Consider the following 22,969-nt stretch of genomic DNA (forward strand, 5'->3'; position numbering starts at 1 on the left):
AGAAATTCACCAGGCATCTCAAGATATAAGGGGTGCAGGGAAGACATTACACATGGTAAGAAGGGGCTGCACAAACATTTGACTATTTCACAATCTACCCTAATGACTTATATTCAAAAAGAAATCACATAAGGTATATGTAGAAGAACTGAAAACATGAACAGCTAATTATCACTTGAGGAAAGTAATTCTCATTCTCAAAAGTACCCTCCCTGCCGCACCCTCCCCCACCCCCCACCCCCAGCCCCTGAGTTGATATGATGTCTCTATTCCTCAGGCTTAGCTAAAAGTATTCAGCATGGGAATCACCACTGTGTACAATAATGAAGCAATGATACCCTCAATTTTGGAATTGTTTGATAAAGGAAAGAAGTGAACATTGGCAAGAGTTCCATAGTACGGAAACACCACAGAGAGGTGGGAACCACAGGCTTTACAGATCATCTTGGTGGAAGGGATCCTGAAAATCGTGGTCCTAATGAAGATATAAGAGCCCAAAGTAGCACTCACTGATAGAAGAAAATCACTCCTGCCTCAGTAGAGATGATTAGATCATTGAGCGAGGCGTCTAAACAGGAGTGCTGATAGAGCACAGAAGAAGTGGGGGATAGTATTGTCATCACAGAAGGACTGTTGAGCCAAAAGCAGGGCATGGACACAAGAGAGGATCCAGCACCCAGACACCAACAGGACACGCAACTCCTCCCTCATGATGGTGGTGTAGTGCAGTGGGTGACAGATGGCCAATTACCTGTCATATGTCATCACTGAAAGAAGAAAACAGTCAGCACTAGCAAACATTATGTAAAAATTCATCTGGGATATGCACTCTGCATACAGGATTGATTTGTGTTTAGTCTGAATGTCCATGGACATCTTTGGGACAGTGACAGTTAAGAAAAGCATCATTGAGGGTCAAGTGCTGAGGAAGTAGTACATGGGGGTGTGGAGGCGAGAGTCCAGCCTGATGAGCAGGATGATGAGCAGGTTCCCCAGCACCATGGTGAGGAACATGCCCAGGAAGAGGGCGAAGAACACGCCCTGCTGCTCGGGCCGAATGGGAAGTCCCAGGAGGAGGAATTCAGACACGCTGCTCTGGTTCTCCCACTTCAGGCTGCACTTTTCTTTCTTGGGAAGTAGAAAAGTGGGAAATTTAAAGGATGTAAAATAGGGAATATGCCCATAACATTATAGTTATGTCTTTTTTAGTATAAAGTTATCACTTTTTAGATACACTTTTATTTCTCACACTGTTGATTCACAAATCACAAATTTCTCACATTTTCTCTCCAATGATGCACTAGAACATCACAATAAGCAACAAAATTTACTTCCATGGAAAGCAGAAGACATTTTTTTCTTATTCAACCAATATTAATGGATTGACAGCCTTATCCAGATAATAAGTTAAACACTGAATAGAAAATAAGAAATGCAAGGTCTCTGTGTCTGTATGCCAGACTCTGTACTGAGTAATTTGCATTCATTTCCTCATTTAATCCTCATAAAGGCATCCTGAAGTAGGAAAGTTTTCCCTCATTTACTAGTGAAGAAACTGAATCTAAGATAGCTAAAGTCACTCCCTAAGGTTATCAAACTTACAAGGTCTGGAAGAAGACTAGACCCAAGCTTGACTTAGGGCAGACACTGAGAAGATGATCCCTGTCCACTGGTACAAATGCATAAGAACCTATCGGCCTTCAGAGGAAATACGGTCTCTATTGAAAGAGACATTAAGAAATATTTTTTATTAAGAAACACATGTATGAATTACTTACACACATACACACACAATGCACGTGCACACACTGAAGTTGCTGGTTTGGGAATTCAAAGCACCTGTAACCACACAGAAAATCTGTGACTCATTAATGCACACAAAGATTGAAAACACAGCACACAAGAAACAGCACAACCATGTAAAAACACAAATACTGGGACAATCACAAGACAAATATAAAACAACCAAAACACTTGAATAACACTTATTTATAATTCATACTCTGTTTCTAGACACACATAAGGAATTCCTCATGAATCATACCCAAGTCATATAAGAAATATACCAATTGCACATACATGCCTCTTCACAATTAGGCAAGAAGCAAATAACACAATTGGTCACACATACACTCCCATTTAAGAGTGAGGCCTTCAAGCCCACAGACGCTACAGGACAGGTGAAGTAGTCATGTGTGAGGTACTTGGGCCACACTCACTCACAGACAGTCACACAATACTACCCACAAATAAAATGGATGACAAACACACAAACGCAATCAGCAAACACAAATGTCTCACACACGGGCAAATAAATCTCATAAGCAAAAGGAAGATCTCACATACCCTCAAAACTGAGTAGGTATTTCAAGCCTTCACTCTTATTCTGGTTATAGAAAAATTTAGAAAACTAAGCACCACTTAATGAGCAAATCAGTCTTCCTCTCAGTTCTATACTTATTTACTTAGCTAAGTTGTGAGTTCAATGGTGAAAAAGCTAAAAATATTGAGAAAGAAGGGAGCAAATATTTGGGATCAATGACATTCATTAAGAGACTCCAATCATGCACACAAGTCATGCACTTTCTTAATTGGGGCCTATTTGTAGCTGTATGTTCTTGGTCAATAGGGGAAAAAAATGAGCTGAGTCAGGTGCATAGTACACATACCATAACACACCATCACACATATGCACACACCACATGCAGAGACTGAACTGTAAAGGAAAATATGTTACATATGCATATAAAACACATAGAAACAACAGACGTATACAGGCAAATTTATAATCACACAGATACACTTTGCTCACTGAAAAATTGCAGCTCACTCTGATTTTCGCCAGTCTTTGATGAGCTCAAGCACCTTCTAACCCACCTCCTTGAGTCTCTTACTCTTAAGGACACCAGGAATAACAGATTTAGTGAAAGACTGTGAGCCCAAGGCCTCTAGAGGTCTCTGTGTATTAACTTGAGTCCAGACTGAATAATAGCAGATTACCATTTTATCAACTGGAGACGATTCAGAAAAATTCTTGGCCAAGGAGAAAATCAAGTTGGTTAATTGTCTCCAATTTCCCATTAGACCTTGGGAAGGAGCCTGGATAGGGGAGACCAGACTAGTAGTGCCCAGAGACAATTTCTCTGTCTGCACAGAGTTCTGACTAAAAGCAGCAATAGCTCAGTCACCTCTGACTTTGATGTAGCCAATGCACTAGGTCAGACCAGACTGGAATAGGTTCTGGTCCAGAATCCTGGAGTGAGGTCTGCACAATGCCATCATTAATTGTTGGCCCTAGGAAGAAAGGAAACTCTCAACCTTGTTTCATTACCTGTACAGTGTAAAGTATTGAAATCAATGATGTTGAAATTAAAATTAATGAGGCAAAACATTGAGTAGTCAGTGTTTTGATATATATAATTAAAAGTAAACAAATAAAAAATTAAATGAGGTAATACATGCTAAAGCACATAAGTACACAATAAAATTAATTTTGACTATAATTATTTTTTGTATTTTACAAAAATATAACTCATACATGTGCATATATACATATGTAAATAATGATATTGAATTAAAGACTAAATTCGTTACTAAAATCTTCAAACTTAGTAACAACCAATGCCATCCCTAAGACCTAAGTTGCCTGTGAAGAGAAACACATTATGTGATTCAGAGTAAATTCACCAATTCAATTTTATTTCATTTTTGTTTTACACATTTTACTGGAACATACAGTAACTGGACCCTTGACAAGACTCTCTATGACAATGGCCATTTTTATAGGATCCTTCTCATGGTTCTCTCTCCCTACTTTACCCAACCCTCAGCCCCCAATATCCAGATTAAATCATATATGCAGTCTATCCTACTATTTGGCACACACTTCTTTCCCATGACCTAAGACGTTATAATCACCTCTAAGAGAGAGGTTGTGCACTTTATTCCTTTTCTCTCCCCAGCACTCAGAGACTAGCACTGTCTGGACTAACAGTAGGGACTCATCAAGTGTGAGAGTCTGAAACCAGCCCCTGACATCCAGAAAGAACACTAGAGTCTCCCTTAAATCCAAGCTCTAGCTCAAAGTCATCTTATTTCTCCACTCTGACATTCTGTGTCAAGCAAACAGAGAATTAATAGAGATTAATGCCATACTTTTAGTGTGAGTCACTGTACTACTTTATTTCCAGGAAACCAGGCAAGTTCCTTCAAAATAAATTAGTAGCACAAACAATTCTATAAAGAGGCACTCTGAGAATGCTAAATGGTAACTTACATAGTAAATTATGAAATGATAATAACAGTAAATTTTTACTAATTCTAAATGAGACTGTGCATAATTTGAAAAGTTATAAAATAGAATAAGATAAAATAAAGAATGTAAGTAAAATAAGAATTGAAAAGTTGTAAAATATTGTAAAACAGATTTGAAAAATCATCTGGAATCAGTATACAAGTGAGGTACATGTCATATACATGAGTATTCACACACACAGCTCACTCTTACCTTTGCCAGTCTTTGGTGAGCTCAAGCACCTTCTGATCCACTTTCCTGAGTTCTCCACTTCTGTTAATGGCACCAGGGACAAAAAATTAAGTGAAAGTCTCTGAGCCCAAGACTTCTAGAGCTTTCATTGTATGACCTTAAGTCCAGAGTAAAAAAAGGAGGATACATTTTTACCAACTGGAGAGAACTCAGAAGTGGATCAAGGAAATAATCTACTAAGTTAACTGCCTCCCATTTCCCATCAGACCTTGGGGAGGAGCCTGGACAAAGACTGGAGAGACTGGACTAGTAGAGCCTCGAGGGAGGTTGTCCCTGTTCTGAGGGACGCCCACAACTTCTTTCTGTATTCATAGAGTTCTGACTAAAAGCAGGAGTGGCTCAGGCAACTCTGGCTTTGATAGAGTCAATCCACTGGGTCAGAGAAATATGGAACTGGGTCTGGACAACGCCTGCCATTGATTGTTAGCCCTGAACATGAAAGGTACTTCTCTCAGATTTGTTTCATTAGCTGTACCGTGCACATCTAATAATACTATCATCTATCAAGTTATAATTAAAATTAAGTGAAATAATGTATACTAAAGTACGCAATAAGAAATGCACAATAAAATTGTCACATCTTTGAATCTGCCAAAAAATTTAATTATGTACATGCACATATATGTATAAAAATACCAGCATTAAATGCTAAATGAATTCGTTATTAAAATCTTCAGAACTGAATAACAACTTATATCATCCCTGAAAAAGGCCTAAGTTTTCCAAGAAGATCAACACATTATGTGCTTTTGATTTCCAAAGATCCACCAATCCAATTTTAGTCCACCTTCTGTTACACATTTATTGGAATTGAAAACAGCTGTACTGCTGGCTATGCTCCTTTCTGACTCAACAAATACTGTCTTTTTTTATAGGATCCTTCACATGGTTCTCTCTTCCCCAATTTATCTAATCATAAGCCCCCAACCTCCAGATTGATCATATATACAATTTATCCTACTATTTGGGACACATTTTTTCCTTCCAAATCTCCCTTCTGTAATGAGAACATATATCCTATGTTGGTGCACTATTGTAGCTCGGAAGCAGATAAATTGTTTTCTAGGTTTCATAGGTCCACACTTAGAAGGAAATATTGATTTAAGCTTCATCATATTCATGAATGATTTAGATGAGATTTTGAGCAAAGGGTTGTTACTGACATGACTTAAGGCTTCTGGGTAATTGGTAAGGTGTGAGTTTTTTAATGTGATAACAACATGCTTTTAGGAGGACAAACTGTTTTGAATTGAAAGACATATTCAAGACCTAACCCCTGGTCCTGTGGATTTGAACTCTTTTATAAATAAGATTTTTGAGGATGTCAGTAGTTAAGGTGAGGCCAACCTGAATCAGGAGTCCTTAATATAATAGCGAGAAATTGTGCTCAGTGGAGGAGGAACAGAAGGTCATGCGACAGTGTCAGAGACTGAGTTATGGATTTCCAGCAGGCCACCACCAATACAGGACAGTGTTCAAAAAGTATAATTCTGTCAACACCTTACTTTCGGACTTTTAGACTCCAAAAGTATGAGAGGATAGTTTTCTATTGTTTAGGTTTAAAAGGCAAACTAAAAGGTATGACTTAAGCTTTCTAAATTCTTACTCATGTTTTATTTATTCAATAAATTGAATTCAATACCTTGAATTGAAAGTGTTGTCTTGAAATACTTGAATAATTTCAGATATGTCTACTTCTCCTTGCAGTGCTAAGAAATTTTTGTAATTTTTTTCCTTTATTTTTAAAGATGTTTTAGATTACATAAATGCTACATAAAAAATATGAGATTCCTATATATACCACCACCTCCACCTCTCACACTTTCCCCCATTAACAATAATATCTCTCATTAGCGTGGTACATTTGTTAAAATTAATGAATACATATTGAAACATTGCTACTAACTATGGTCTATAGTTACATTATGATTTACACTTTGTACCACACAATTTTATAGGTTTGGACAAAATGTATAATGGTTTGTATCCATCATTGCAATATCATTCAAAAAATTCCATTGCACCAAAAATGCCCAGCTACAAGTATTTTGAAGATTTGTTATTAAGAGGAAATATGATACCTTTGTCATTTTGACATGGTTTTCCTTATCCCTGCAAATATTTTGCAATGAAATTAATTTGTCTGATATTCCTGTACACAATTCAGATTTATTGATTAGGGTTAGCATGGTATATTTTTCTCCATTCTTTTACTTTTTTGTTCTTATTCTTTTATACTGTGAGATAAAAATGTATCTCTATGGCAGTAGATAGGTACTAATTATCCGATTTTATTGATAAGGTGGTGGATGTGTAGCACCTTGGATGGAGTGCAGTAAATCAAGAGAAAGTTCCTGATAGCTCAATAAGAAATATTATTCATAATATTAGTCTTATACCTCTTCCTATGCGTGAAACCCCTAGGGTTTCCTTGGTTGTCTGGGACTTAGTGACAGTAGATAATTTTTAATAAAAAATTAGGTAGATAAATAAGGGTTTAAGATATTCTGCAAAAGGAGCATGACTATTAGTTTTAAGGTACAATTAAAAGCATTGGGTTTCAAAGATGTTGTATAAACAAAATGTTTCCTTCACTGTAAATGGTTTCAAAGACTAAACAGGCTTTTGAACATTACGGCAGCATAGGGTGCTCCAGGGATCCATCTCCCCATAACATTTCTGAACAAGAAGCAAAAATGGCAGTTTAATCTTCTTCAAAACTCCAGAAAAGAGTTAAAGGTTTGCAGTAACTAGCTAAGTACAAAATCAAGGAAATTAGACTTTAAAAAAATAGGTATGTCCTAGGTGAATACAATGAACTGGAGAGCAGGTGTTGCAATCCTGCTGGCACATGGACAGCCCAAAGATTCAAGTTTCTTGGACTTACTCCTTCCAACTCCAGCACTAGCAATGAAAGAAATAATATCACTGATGTGGAGACAGTGGCCACTACAGGTGCTGAAGGCAGGGAGATGGAAAAAGAGGTATAATACGGGGGCATTTTTGGGACTTGGAATTGTCACGAGTGACAGGTCATTATGTATATGGCCATAATCTACACAATTGAATGGGAGAGAATGTAAACTATAATGTAAACTATAATCCATGATTAGTGGCAATGATTCAAATGTGTTCATCAACTGCTGTGAATGTACCACATTAATGAAAGAAGTTGTTAATGTGGGAAAGGGTGAGAGGTGTGGGGAGTAGGGCATATGGGAATCCATTATATTTTTGTGTGTAACGTTTTATGTAATCTAAGTATCTTTTTAAAAAATAAAAACTATTTTAAAAAGTAAGAATGAAGAGCTACTGACACATTTGCTGGACCTAACCTACTCTTACCCCAGAGCAATGGACTTGGTCCGAACTCCCTTTGTGTGTTCTTGGCCTTGTTCTGGAGGCACTAAGTAAACCCCATGTGCATTGTAGGTTACCTGTATGTTGGTGTCAACTATTGTGTTGCAGCACAAAATACAGAATTAGAATACTTTTCTTCTTACCCTACCCTGCAGACAGAATCATTTGAGGATAGCTTAAGCATTGTTATAAACAAATAGGTCAGACAAACCTGGTACAAAGTATTACCTGCTTTAAGTCATACAATAGTGCATACTGGAGATGGGGGCAGTCTATTTTAGGAGGAAGTAGAAGGGGCCACTCTGATTCCTCTAAATGGGGGAATTCCTAAGGCCATGATTGCACACACTGTATTATTATTCAGCAATAAAAAGATGTGCATGTGGGTTGGGTGGACTTGGACATGCATATGTGGAGCTTAAGTGTGTTCATGCGGTCATGAGGTATTGTCTCAGTGGATGGAGACCTATAGAATAACAGACAGAATATTGAATTCCCATCCAGGTGAGTCCTGCTCCATTCTCTCATAGAGTAGCAAGACTCTCTGGAGTACCTGTCTAGCAAAAGAGGGTGGACCAATGCCCCAGGCCCTTGATATTGAGGCTTGTTCCTATGAAACTTGTTTTTGTGAAATCGGAACTTGGCCTAGTAAAATATATTGCCCAAGAATGACTTCTAGAGGACCTCCTTCTTGCTTAAGTGTGACTTCTCTCTAAACTGAACTCAGCATATAAATCCACTGCCTTTCCCACAAGGTGGTATATGGCTCATACCCAGGTATGAGCATCCCTGGCACCAAGGGGTTAATACCAAGTGCCAATTAATTATGCATTTGGAGAAAGACCTAGACCAAAAGGGGAAAATACTAAATGTAAATGAGTTTCTATGGCTAAGAGATTTCAAAGTGAATCTAAATTTTTAAAAAATCAGATACACTTTGTTTCCTTTTAAAGTTTACTATATTATCATATATTAGAATTAATAAACAATAGGCTACTATTCTTAAAAGAGGGGAAAAAATAGTATTCATACAGATGGAAAAGGAAAGAAAAACTGGAGACATTCTCGGTAAACTGATTCACCAGAAGTTATCAAATTGGCCACAGCACACTTGATAATGTCCCTGAAACAGGTCACCTAGGGCATTAGGGAAAGTGATGGATTCTCCAAGAATTCCAAAGAGATCATCTGCGCAGAATACCTCTGTAATGTCTGACAGTGTCTTTTCCTTGGCACTTCCAGTTGAGATAAGAAATGAGTGCATCGTTAACCACACGAGAATATCAGGGGAATGATGGTAAACCCACCTCTTGATACAGTTAAAGGATTAAATGAGGTGAAACACATCACATATTTAGATTTCCTGGCATTTATTAAACCTTCATTAAATATTACTTATATTTTGCTAGTATTTACATATTGATTGCTTTCTGCTGCTTACGCGTTTACCTTCGGTTTCACTCATGTAAACATTATAGCTCAGCACAGCTTTGTTATTTAAATGAAAAGTAGGAGTAGTCCTTGACTTTTATCTTTCTTTTACAGTTCTCTCAGTTTTTCAGCAAGTCTTGTTAGTTCTGACTTCCAACTACATTGCAACCTCCACTGTTACCAGCATAGACTGAAATACTTTAATTTCTTTTGTAATAGCTTCTCAGATATTCTCACTTCTTTCACACATACCTTTTCCCTATTGTCTATTCTCAACACAGCAGCCAGGATAATAATTTTCAAAGCTGAATCATGTTGTTCATTTGCGGAAAATTTTCAAGCACTTCGCAAAAAATTCACAGGAATAATTAAATTCCAAGTCTTATAAGATCTGCTCTCCTTTAGCTCTAAAATTAACTCCAACTGCTTTTGTACCTCCTCATTCCTGCCCAGCCACTCTATCCTACTTTCATTTCCTGGAGTATAGCTGGCATTCACTCATCTCAGCAGATTTGCAATTACTTCCACTCGCTGTAATATTTACCCACAAATATCCTCTCGGTTCACTACCCTGATATCTTGATTCTTCCGTCAAATATTACCTTTGTGATGAAACCAGTTTTCATTGTAGAACTTAAATTTCAACTTGTTCCCTCATTCCTGATGTCTTCACTCAAGTTGGTTTTCAATTTTTAAGAAATTTTTTATGTTTTTAACATTTATTTATTTATGCATTAATTGAGTTACCAGGGGCCGAAAATTGAACCTGGGACCTCATGTGTGGGAAGCCAGTACTCAACTACTGATCCCCATCAGCTTCCTGAATTGGATTTATTATTTGTTTTACTTATTGTTTTTGTTTTTTCAAAAGACACTGGGAACCAAACACAGGACCTCTTGTATGGGAGGTGGGTATTTAATTGCTCAAGTTACATCCGAGCCCTTATTTCCTACCTTTTTTGTAATTATGTATATGCAACACAAAATATCCCATTTTATATACTTTCAAGTATGCAATTCTTTGATACTAATGATATTCACTCTATTGTGTTATTAACATCCACATACATTGCCTCAATTTTTCCATCACTCATCTGCAGAAATTCTGTACAATTAAGTGATAACTCTCCATTTCTCTTGCCCCTGCCTTAGTTTGCCAGGGCTGCTCTGACAAACACCCAAAATGGGGTGGTTAACTACAGGAAACTAGTGTCTCACAGTGTGGAGGTAAGATATCCAAAATCAAGGCATCACCAAGTCCTTGCCTTCTCCTTGAAATCCTTGCATTCTGCCAACAGGTGGTCAAAATCCTTGGGGACTCTGGCCTTGTATCTCTGTCTCCTGTCCCATGGCAATCTCACATGAATTGTGTCTTGTCTGATTTTGATATCTGAATTTCTTTTCTTATTAGGCATTCAGATTAATGCCCACCCAGATTCAGTTTGGCAACACTTATCTAAGAATTTAGAAAATACTTTCCACAAATGAGCCACACCATAACTGAAAATATATCTTCATAGGGTCCCATTTACGAATGGGTACATACCCATAGAATGCAGATTGAGTTTAAGAGCTTGTAATTTTCTTTGGGGACATAATTTAATCTACCACTCCATCCAACCACTAGTTAATTGTAATCTACTTTGTTTCCTCTCTGGATATTTATTTAGTATGAGTATTTCCTACAAGTATGATTCTACCTTCACTCAACATGAAACCTGTACAATAATGTTCACAACAGTATTATTCATAATTGCCAAAAATGGAAGCAATACAATTGTCCATCAGATAAATGGATAAACAAAATGTGGCATATTCATCCAAGAGCATATTATTTGGAGACAAAAAGGAATGACTTTCTAGTACTTGAAACAACAGGGATAAAACCTTGTGACATCGCATTGAGTGAATTAATTCTGCTGCTTTTTATACAAGCTACCATCATGAAATTTAGTGATTTATTGTGCTTGTTATTATTTTCTTCCATCTAAATAAAAGCTCTACAAAGCAAATTTTTTTTTCCAAATTTGTGCATTTCTAGAAATATTCTGGACATGGGAAATAATTTTCAAAGAATAAATGATAGATACATATTTGACTTTGTATTAGTTGGAAGTCAAAGGTAATTTACTCCCAATATGTTGGAAGTATAAGGTAACTCATTTCCAGTCTACAATGAAGCTGGCTGATTTATGCTGTCCCTGTAAAGTCTCACATAGAGAAAAAGGACATTTTACATTAGTTTGGGGATTTAGTAATGGGATTCACTGTTCTGTGCACCATTGATGGGTACTTCACATGGGCACAAACAAATATAAGGGCAATAAAGCTAAAATCTTTGAAATAAGTTTATATTTTTTCATATTAATAGACATAATATATTAATTAGAAAATACATTACATAGGTAAGATACTGAACTTTATTACCCTAAATACTTGGAAGTATATTTACTTTCTATAACCATAGGAAATGAAAGACAAAATGATGGGGAAACCAAAATTCTAATTGCTATCCAACTTATATAAAATATATATAGTATAATTCATCACTAAATTTCAATATACACATTTCATGGTATTTACCTAAAATAATATTGACCAAATCTTGAAACTAGAAGTTTCAACTTAATTGTAAGGATGCAAAGGAATGTTTTTGTTAATCAATAAAAGTATGATATCATGTTTGAGAATTCTTATCCTTTCAATATGGTAATGATAACTTAAGCAGTAAAAAGCTGTAATTACACAAAATGCATTATAATTTGTACCTCTAATCTTATTCTGAATGTTTTCTCTTTTTAATAAAGTGACATATATTTCTGATGTAGCATATTCCTTCAAAAATCCTATGTATGTATTTTGGTATCATAGCAAGTCATTCATATCTCTTCCAACAACTAAGCAGTTCCTTAACACAATTAGGAATGTTGTTCTCACACTTGACAAAACTGAGCGTTACATGCAATGCCAGACACTGAGGGGTAAATGAGAATGGAGGAATAATGTATATACATAAAGATAGGGCATTTGGTTATGAAGATGAACATGGAGTTTCTGAGAAACTGCAGGTTTTGAATTCTGTTGATTTTAAAAAGTAGGCAGGGAAGAAAATCTAAGCAGTGACCAAAAAAGAAGGCACTACTTAAAAGGACAGTTTGGAGTGTAACTGAGACAACTGCAAACACTGCATTTTCTTCATATGAAACCTTCTAAAATTTTTACTTAAACCAAAAGCATTTATTTATATAACAATATTGTGAGTTGGCCTTTTGGGCTTGGGCTTGACTCAGCTGATCTACACAGGAGGTCTCATGCATCTGCAATCACCTACCAGGTGGTCCATGGGGTGGCTGATACCTTCTGAGGCATCCTAATTCCTCTGCATGTGGCCTCTTATTTTCAGGCATCCTATCAGGCTAAAGGCAGCAGGAACAGAATCTACAAAGACTTTGAGGCCTTTCAACATAACTTCCAATATCTATTTGCAAAAGAAATTCACTAACACTGCAAATATTTAAGAGGAAGAAAAATAGATTGCACATATGAAAAAGGGACTGCACAGAGAACTAGCAAGATGGTGGCAGAGTAAGGTGCCCTTAGAGTCAGCTCCTGCTACAAGGCATTTAGTAAATACCCAGAGTTCTCTGGAGCCAGGTGAAGCACCTGTTTGGGGTTTCAGGAGGCCAGAAGAGCATCCTGCAACATCCTTGAAGGAATGGAAGGAGGAGACTGCGCATCTGCAGAGAAGATCCATAAGCAGAGTGCTCCATGCCGCGGAGGCTACTGCCCATCCTGCACTGGAGGCACAAGTCACCTCAGGAGCTGCTACGCGGTTGGAATTGAAAGTTCCACTTCCCAAAAATGGGGGAGGAAGAGATAGTTGGGCACCAACTTCAGCTACTGATGACTAAATTCAGCAGGCTGAAGTATAATCCTGAGAACAGCTAAGTTTGAGCCTGTCCAAGTCAGAAACAGGCCCTGAGCCACTATCTTAACTCCACAACTGGCATGAGGGGAAGCGGGACAGACTGAAAATCAAAGTACTGGTGAGGACCAACTTCTTTCTATCCAAGTCAGATTGCAGCTCTAGCCTAGGCCCCAGTGCCACCCCCAGTAGGGAGGAAGCTGCAGGCACCTGCACCAGCCTCTCTGGGAAATTACCAGCCAAGCCGCGGAGGCCAGTGATTAACCTATTCTGGCGGCACAAGCAGCCCCAGGAGCTGTTCTGTGATGAGAATTGGAAGCTCCATTTCACAAAAACAGGGGAGGAAGAGACAATTGGCTGGCAATGTCCGCTACTGACTGGTGGATTCAGCTGGCTAGAGTATAACCCTAAGAACAGCTAAAGTTTGAACTTGTCCAGGTCAGAAAGAGGATGGTGGTCGCCATTTTGAGTCCACCCCCAGCCTGAGGGGAAGCCGGGCAGACCAAAAATCATAATGATGGGTAGGAACGGCTTTCTTTCACCTAGATCAGCCTGCAGCCCCAGCCTAGGCATCATCCCACTTCTGGCAGGGAGGAGGCTAGCAGGCCGTGCATCAGCCTATCCAAGTAACTACAGGTACATTTGGCTGGCACTGACTAAATACCTGCACTGCATAGATTGCTGCCCACACCTGCAGGTCCATCCCCACCCCAGACAGAGGAGAAAGGGACTTGAAGCCTTATCATTCTCTCTGGGTAATTGGAGTCTAGGCCTGTGTGACTTGGATTATTCCACAAAGCTGTGTCTCTATCCCTACTCCTGGGAAAGGAGAAAGTTGACAGAAGCTTCACTGGTCCCTGGAGCAATGAGGGCAGCTTGAACCTCCACAACTTAAAGCACCAACTACATCCTTGGTTCCTACTGCACAATCAACAAGGGAAAAAGGGCAAAAGCACTAAGCTAAAGAAAAAAACTGCACCCAGCATAATATTCTAGTAAACCAGGTGCCAAGGGTCCAAGAAAAAATTATAATCCACACCAAGAAACAGGAAGCTATGGCCCAGTTAAAGGAACAAGATAAGCCTCCAGATGACATAAAGGAGTTGAGACAACTAATCGTAGGAGTTCAAACAAATCTCCTTAATAAATTCAATGAGATAGCTAAAGAGATTAAAGATATTAAGAAGACTTTGGATGAGCACAAAGAAGAATTTGAAAGCATACATAGAGAAATATCAGATCTGATGGGAATGAAAGGTGCAATAAATGAAATTAAAAACATATTGGAATCATATAATAGCAGATTTGAAGAGGAAGAAGAAAGGATTGGGGTGCTTGAAGATATGGCCTCTGAAAGTGAACATACAAAAGAACAGATGAAGAAAAGAATGCACAAAATTGAGCAAGGTCTCAGGGAACTAAATGACAGCAAAAGATTTGGAAACATATGTGTCATGGGTGTTCCAGAAGGAGAAGAGAAGGGAAAAGGGGCAGAAGGAATATTTGAAGAAATAATGGTAGAAAATTTCCCAACCCTATTGAAGGACACAGATATCCATGTCCCAGAAGCACAATATACTCTCATCCAAAAAAATCTGATTAGACCAACTCTGAGACACATATTCATCAAAATGTCAAATGCCAAATGCAAAGGGAGAATTCTGAAAGCAGCAAGAGAAAAGCAATGCATAACATGTAAGGGATACCAAATAAGATTAAGTGCCGATTTCAACAGAAACCATGGAGGCAAGAAGGCAGTGGTATGATATATTTAAGATGCTGCAGGAGAAAAACTGCCTGCCAAGAATTTTATACCCAGCAAGATAATCTTTTTAAAATGAGGGTGAGATTAGAATATTTGCAGATAAACAGAAACTGAGAGAGTTTATAACAAAAAGACAAGCTTTGCAGGAAATACTAAAGAGAGTGTTATAGCCTGAAAAGAAAAGACAGGAGAGAGAGGCCAGGAAGAGAGTCTAGAAATGACAACTGTATCAGTAACAGTAACTAAAAATGTCAAAAATAAAATGACAGATAAAACACAAAGATCAAAAAGGATGAAATAAGAACTGCCTTTAAAGTAATAACAGTGAATATTAATGGATTAAGCTTCCCAATAAAAGACACAGACTGACAGAAAGGATAAGAAAATATAAGCAATTTATGTTGTCTATGAAAGACTCACCTTAGACCCAAGGATACCAATAAATTGAATGTGATAGGTTGAAAAAAGATATTCTATGCATGCAGTAACCAAAAAAAAAAAAAAAAAGCTGGGGTAGCTATACTTATATCAGATCATATAGACTTTAAAAGCAAAACTGTTATTAGAGAAAAGGAAGGACATTACATATTAATAAAAGGGATGATTCACCAGGAAGAAATAATATATACACCTAACCAGGATGCCCCAAAGTACATGAGGCAAACACTGTCAAAACTGAAGAGAGAAATGGACATCTCTGCAATAATAGTTGGAGACTTCAATAAGCCATTCTTAGCATTGGAAAGAACATCAGGGCAGATGATCAATAAAGTAACAGAGAGCTTGAATAATATGATAAATGGACTAAACCTAAAAGACATATACAGAACATTGCACCCCAAAACAGCAGGATATACATTCTTTTCAAGTGCTCATGGATGATATGATTCTCCAGGATAGACCATATGTTGGGTCACAAAGAAGGTCTCAATAAGTTCAACAAAATTGAAATTATACAAAGCACTATCTCTGATCATAATGGAAAAAAGTTTGAAATCAACAAGTGGCAAAAAAAAAGGGGGAAAATTCACATATATATGGAGATTAAACAGCACACTCTCAAAATAATCAGTGGGTCAAAGAAGAAATTTCAAGAGAAATCAATAAATATCTCGAGATGAATGACAATGAGAATACAACATATCAGAACCTATGGGATGCTGCAAAAGCAGTGTTGAGAGGAAAATTTATATCCCTCAATGCTTACATTAAAAAAGAAGAAAGAGCTAAAATCAATGACCTAACTACACAACTGAAGGGACTAGAAAAAGAAGACCAAACTAATCCCAAAGCAAGTATAAGGAATGAAGTAACAAAGGTCAGAACAGAAATAAATGAAATTGAGAACAAAAAAACAATAGAGAGAATTAACAAGACCAAAAGCTGGTTTTTTGAGAAGATAACAAAATCAACAAACCCTTAGCTAGACTGACTAAGTAAAAAAGAGAGAAGATACAAATAAATGAAATGAAAAACTGAAAAGGGGAACATTACTATTGCCCCCACAGAAATAAGAGATATCATAAGAGGAAACTATGAACAACTTTATGCTAAAAACCTAGACAATGCAGATGAAATGGAAAAGTTCCTAGTAATGTACAAACAACCGACACTGAGGCTAGAAGAAAGAGAAGACTTCAACAAACCAATCACAAGTAAAGAGACTGAAACAATCATCAACAGCTCCCCAAAATGAAAATCCCAGGACCAAATGGTTTCAGAGGTGAGTTCTACCAAGTATTCAAAGAAGATTTAATACCAATCTTTCTCAAGCATTTCCAAAAAACTGAACTTCATTCTATGAAGCCAATATCACCCTAATTCCAAAGCCAGATAAAGATATTACAAAAAAAAAAAGAAAATTGCAGACCCATTTCTGTAATGAACACAGATGCAAAAATCCTTAATAAAATGCTTGCTAATCAAATCCAACAACACATTAAAAGAATTATCCATCATGACCAAGTGGATTTTATACCAGGCATGCAAGGCTGGTTCAACACAAGAAAATCAATCAGCATAATACACCACATTAATAAATCAAAGAAGAAAAATCACATGGTCTTATTAATTGATGCAGAAAAGGCATTTGACAAAATATATCATCCTTTCTTATTAAAAATACTACAAAAAATAAGAATTGAAGGAAACTTTCTCAACATGATAAAAGCCATATATGAAAAACCCACAGCTAACATTGTACTCCATGATGAAAGACTAAAAGCTTTCCTGTTGAGATCAGGGACAAGACAAGGATGCCCACTGTCATCACTGTTGTTCAATATAGTGATAGAGGTACTAGCTAGAACAATCAGGCAAGAAAAAGAAATAAAAGGCATCCAAATTGGAAAAGAAAAATGGAAAACTTTCACTATTCACAGATGATATGATTGTATATCTAGAAAGTCCAGAAAAATCTACAACAAAAAGTAGCTAGAGCTAATAACTGATTTCAGTAGAGTGTCAGGATACAAGATCAACATGCAAAAATCAGTGGTGTTTCTGTACACTAATAATGCTCAATCTGAGGAGAAAGTCAGGAAAAAAATTCCACTTACGATAGCAACTAAAAGAATCAAATATTTAGGAATAAACTTAACCAAGAATGCAAAGCAATTGCATTCAGAAAACTATAATGCATTGCTAAAAGAAATTTAAAAAGACCTAAATAATTGGAAGAACATTCCATGGTCATGGATTGGAAGACTAAATATCATTAAGATGTCAATTCTACCCAAATTGACATACAGATTCAAAGCAATCCCAATAAAAATTTCACCAGCATTTTTTTAGCAAATGGAAAACACAATTATCAAATTTATCTGGAAAGGTAAGAGGCCCTGAATATCTAGAAACATCTTAAAAAGAAAAATTGAACTTGGAGGACTCTCACTTTCAGACTTTAAATCATATTACCTAGTACAGAGGTAAAACAGCATGTTAATGGCATAAAGACAGACACACAGACCAGTGGAACTGAATTGGTGGTTCAGATCCTTATATCTATGGCCAAATGATTTTTGCCAAAGCTGTCAAGCCCACCCAGTTGGCACAGAACAGTTTATTCAACAAATGGTGTTGGGAGAACTGGATATCCATAGCCAAAAGAAAAAAAGAAGACCCCTATATCACACTTTATACAAAAATTAACTCAAAATGTATCAAAAACCTAAATATAAAAAGAAGTACAATAAAGTTCCTAGAAGGAAATGTAGGCTAACATCTTCAAGACCTAGTGGTAGGTGGTGGCTTCTTAAACCTTAACCAAAAGCATGAGCAATGAAAGAAAAAATGGATAAATGGGACCTCCTCAAACTTAAAAACTTTTGTGATTCAAAGGACTTCATCAAGAAGGTGAAAAGGCAGCCCAGTCGATGGGGGAAAATATTTGGAAACCACTTATCTGATAAGGGCTTGATTTCCATTCTATATAAAGAGATCATACAACTCAACAATAAAAGAGCAAGCAACCCAATCAAAAAATGGGCAAAAGATTTAAATAGGCATTTTTCCAAAGAGGAAATACAAATGGCCAAAAAGCACATGAAAAAAATGTTCCATATCACTAGCTATTAGGGAAATGCAAATTAAAACAACAATGAGATATCATCTAACACCACATAGAATGGCCATTATTTTAAAAAAAACAAACAGACAACAATAAGTGCTGGAGAGGATGTGGAGAAATAGGAACACTCCTTCACTGTTGATGGGAGTGTAAAATGGTGCAGACTCTGTGGAAGAGTTTGGTGGTTCCTCAGGAAGCTAAATATAGAACTGCCATATGATCCAGCAATTCCTCTACTAGGAATATATCCAGAAGAATTAAAAACTATGAAACAAACAGACATCTGCACACTGATATTCATGGTCGTGTTTTTCACAATTGCCAAAAGATGGAATCAACGCAAATGTCCATCCACCAATGAATGGATAAACAAAATGTGGTATATACATAAAATAGAATACTATGCTGCAATAAGAAGAAATGAAATTGGGGCACATGTGATAACATGGATGCATCTTGAAGACATTATACTAAACAAAGTAAGCCAGACACAAAAGGACAAATATTGCACAGTCTCATTAATATGAACTAAGTATGAATAATAAACACACGGAATTAAAACCTAGAGAATAGGTTATTAGGAGATAAGAGGAAGGTAGGGAAGAACTACTGATGCATAATGTATGTAGCAGTTTTAATTAACTTGACAGTAAAAGTGTGGAAATGGATAGAGTTGATGGTAACACATTATAGTGAGTAGCAACTGGTTTATAAATGAGATTGTGACTGAAATGGTAGTCTGGGGAAGTAAATATCAATAGAAAGAAAGCTAAAGAATAATCTAGGGACTGACTAACATGGTGAACCCAGAGATGGCTGAGAATAATGGTTAAGGGTACAAATACAAGGAAGTCCTCCTGTGAGCTAGAGCAGATGTACATCACTATTGCAGGGTGATGGGGATGTGGAGAAGCATGGGAAAACTATAATTGGTATGACCTATAGACTGGTTAACAGCAATACTGTAATATTCTTTCATCAATGCCAAAGCTGTACTGTGTTGATAATGCAGGTGTATGGACAAAGTGTGCCAAATGTATGCTATGGACCATGATTGGGGGTAATAATCTGATGATATTATCTCATAATCTGTAACAAATATTCCACCAAGGTGTGGTGTTGTATGGGAAATCTACACATCTGTATGATTGTTTTGCAAGTTCTCAACATCTGTAACATATATATATATATATATATTTTTTTTAATAATGTGGGTTTGGGGAGAAATTCACCAAATGTAAGATAAGGACTATAGTTGGTAGTAATATATTGATGATGCTCTTGCATAGTTTGTAACAAATGTTTCACAACAATGCAAAGTGTTGGTGGAGGGGTGCTGTATGAGACCCCTGTCTGATGTTATGTAAGTTTATTTTGTAAGTTCACAATCTTTACTCTATACTTTGCTTAGGCATGTTCATGTTTGAATGATATACGTCAATAAAAACTATATATTTTTTAAAATGTCTACAATGTAAGCTTTAGTCCATGATTGGTAGCAAGAGTTTGATTTCTACCCTATTTACTTCAACAGCTAGAAACTCTAAGTGATCATTAAAAAGTCTATAGTGGAAACTGCAGTCCTTGGTTGGTAGCAATGATTCAATATGGGCTCATCAATTGTAACAAATGTACCACACAAAGGGTGTTATATATGAGAAAGTGTATGAGGAGAAGGAACTGGGACATATGGGAATCCCTTATATTTTTTATGTAACATTTACGTAATCTAAAGCTTTGTAGCAATTTTCATATTATTGATGAATTCCAAACAGAAATATTGGATGATGTTTATAAACTGATCTTTTCCTCTGGGAATATTAAATTATATTGGATTCAGAGGTTTACTTGATTAAGTAATGAGGTAAACTTCTTGTGTCAGTAGGGCATTGAGGCACCACCCTTGGTGGGTGGGGACTCACAGATAAAAGGCATGGCAAAGGACAGAGTTGGAAGGCTTTTAATGTTGGAGTTTTGATGTTGGAATTTGATGCTGAAGCTGGAGCCCCAGGGATAGAGACAGAGTCATTCGCCTAATAGTCTACATTTGACCTTGTGGAAAGAGGCAAAGCCTAGAAAGCCTCATAGCGTTCAGCTGACCTTGTGGAGAACACAAAAGAGCTGAGCCCAGAGAAAGTCAGGAAGCCTGAAACCTTGCAGATGTCGGCAGCTATCTCGCTCCAACATGTGAAAATAGACTTTGGTGAAAGAAGTAACTTATGCTTTATGGCCTGGTATCTGTAAGCTCCTACCCCAAATAAATACCCTTTACAAAACCCAAACAATTTCTGGTATTTTGCATCAGCACCACTTTGGCTGACTAATACAAGCTTCTTTAAAACTAAAAAAAATTATATTAAAAAAATAAAGTTTATATAAATTTGGTAACCGTGAAGGAAAAAACGCCATAGTACCTATTGCTGAGTTGCATTTTAAACTAAAAAACCATGTGAAATAGACTTACACTGACTCCAATTAAGGGTCCAATTGCTCATTTCATTATACATAAAGAGAGGTACCATTACAATATGAGAATTCTTACCATCTGCAGCGTGAGGTAAGTAACTCAGGGAATGAGAAGGTACAGTTTAGACTAAGGTACAAACATATTTCACACTTCTAATCTTAAAATAAAAGTTCCAGATAGAAAACTGGTTTTATCTTTAAGGAGGAACCATAAAGTCCTGTTGTATTTCCTGTTAAGAGAAGTGACTAGTGTATTTCATAATCTTAGCAAGCATTTCATAGGTCTTCAGGAAAATAAGGATAAGTGTAACCTATTTAGAACGATCAGTTACATACTTGACTAACAAAAAGTTTTGTACTTTGAAACACACAAAGATGAGTGTGTGTTGCAGTCAATGTCATATTAAGGGCAATGAGACAATAAAGGACAGTATAAGTATAAGTAAAGTAAAAGAGATGAGGTCCCACAGCTTAACTGCCCATGTTAAAGGAGAATTGGATGAGGCTGAAACAAGGCTGACCAACTCATCGTTTTTCAAGTAGCCATCGCTGATAGTGTCAGTGTGTGAAATAAGAACATGATTTGGAGATTTCCACTTGAAGGAAAGGATATCGCTTCTGAAAAATATCCTCAGAGCCAATTTCATATCTCTGTTTCTTAGGCTGCATATGAAAGCATTCAACATAGGGGTCACCACTGTATGTATCAACGAGGCAATCATCTCTCTGCCATTGGAGTTGTTCAATGAGGGGGAAAAGTACAGGACCATAATTGTTTCATAGAATAGACACCACACAGAGGTGAGAGCCACAGGTGGACAAGACCTTGCAGATACCTTTGGTTGAGGGGACCCTCAGGATCGAGGACCAAATACAGCCATAGGACATAAGGATGCCACTCAATGGAAATATGACAAGTGCAGTCGCTACAGTGAAAATAACCAGCACATTTAAAGAGGTGTTTGAGCAAGACAACTTGAGCAGGATAGAGAGACTACAGAAAAAAGAGGAGATGATGTTGTCAGCACAGAAGGACAATCAGGTAAGGAGGAGGGTATGCAAGAGGGCACTTCCACAGGAGAGAATCCAGGAGCCAGATACCAGCAGGACACACAGCTCCTCTCTCCTGATGGTGGTGTAGTGTAGAGGGTGACAAATGGCCACATACCTGTCATATGCCATCACTGTGAGGAAGTTGTCCATGCAAGCAAAAGTTAAATAAAAATACATCTGTGAAATGCACCTTGATAGGATATGGATCAGTTCTGAGACCACATGTTCATTAGCATCTGGAGCAGTGACTGATGAAAGGGAGACATCAGTGAGCCAAGTGGCTGAGGAAGAAGCACATGGGCATGTGGAGGCGAGAGTCAAGCCTGATGAGCAGGATGATGACCAGGTTCTCCAGCACCGTGGTGAGGTACATGCCCAGGAAGAGGGTGAAGAACATGCCCTGCTGCTTTGGCCAGATAGGGAGTCCCAGGAGGAGGAATTCCGACACGCTGCTCTGGTTCTCCCACCCCATGACTGCTCTTTTCTCTGCCATGGATAAAGCAAATGGTAAATGTCAGGAACTTGGAAATGCTAGGCAGAACTTGGAAATGTATGGTTCAAACTTCTCTCCATGTTAATATGCACACAAATCTCACGACATTTCATATCCATATTGTTGCCTCATCCTGTGTGGTCACAGAAAGGCATCAAATCCTTCCATGAGAGCCAGAGACAATTCTTTTTTTTTTAAACATGTAAATCTGTTTGGTACATACTAAGGAGAGAGTAATAAATAAGATAAGAGAAAGCCCTTTCCTTTGGGGAGTTCAATTTCTAGTGAACAGCCTCTCATAACACTGACTAATATCATGACTCCTCAGTCAGACTGCTAGTGTGCTTGTGTCTGATTTTTGC

General features: G+C 37.3%; 1 pseudogene; it reads right to left on the reverse strand.

The window, feature by feature from the left end:
* Positions 1 to 915: 915 nt before the first annotated feature.
* Positions 916 to 22,586, reverse strand: LOC111764578 (olfactory receptor 1J4-like; annotated as a pseudogene).
* Between the last annotated feature and the right edge of the window lie 383 nt (positions 22,587 to 22,969).

This window comes from Dasypus novemcinctus, chromosome 8, assembly GCF_030445035.2.
Source record: "Dasypus novemcinctus isolate mDasNov1 chromosome 8, mDasNov1.1.hap2, whole genome shotgun sequence".
NCBI classification, from domain to species: domain Eukaryota; kingdom Metazoa; phylum Chordata; class Mammalia; order Cingulata; family Dasypodidae; genus Dasypus; species Dasypus novemcinctus.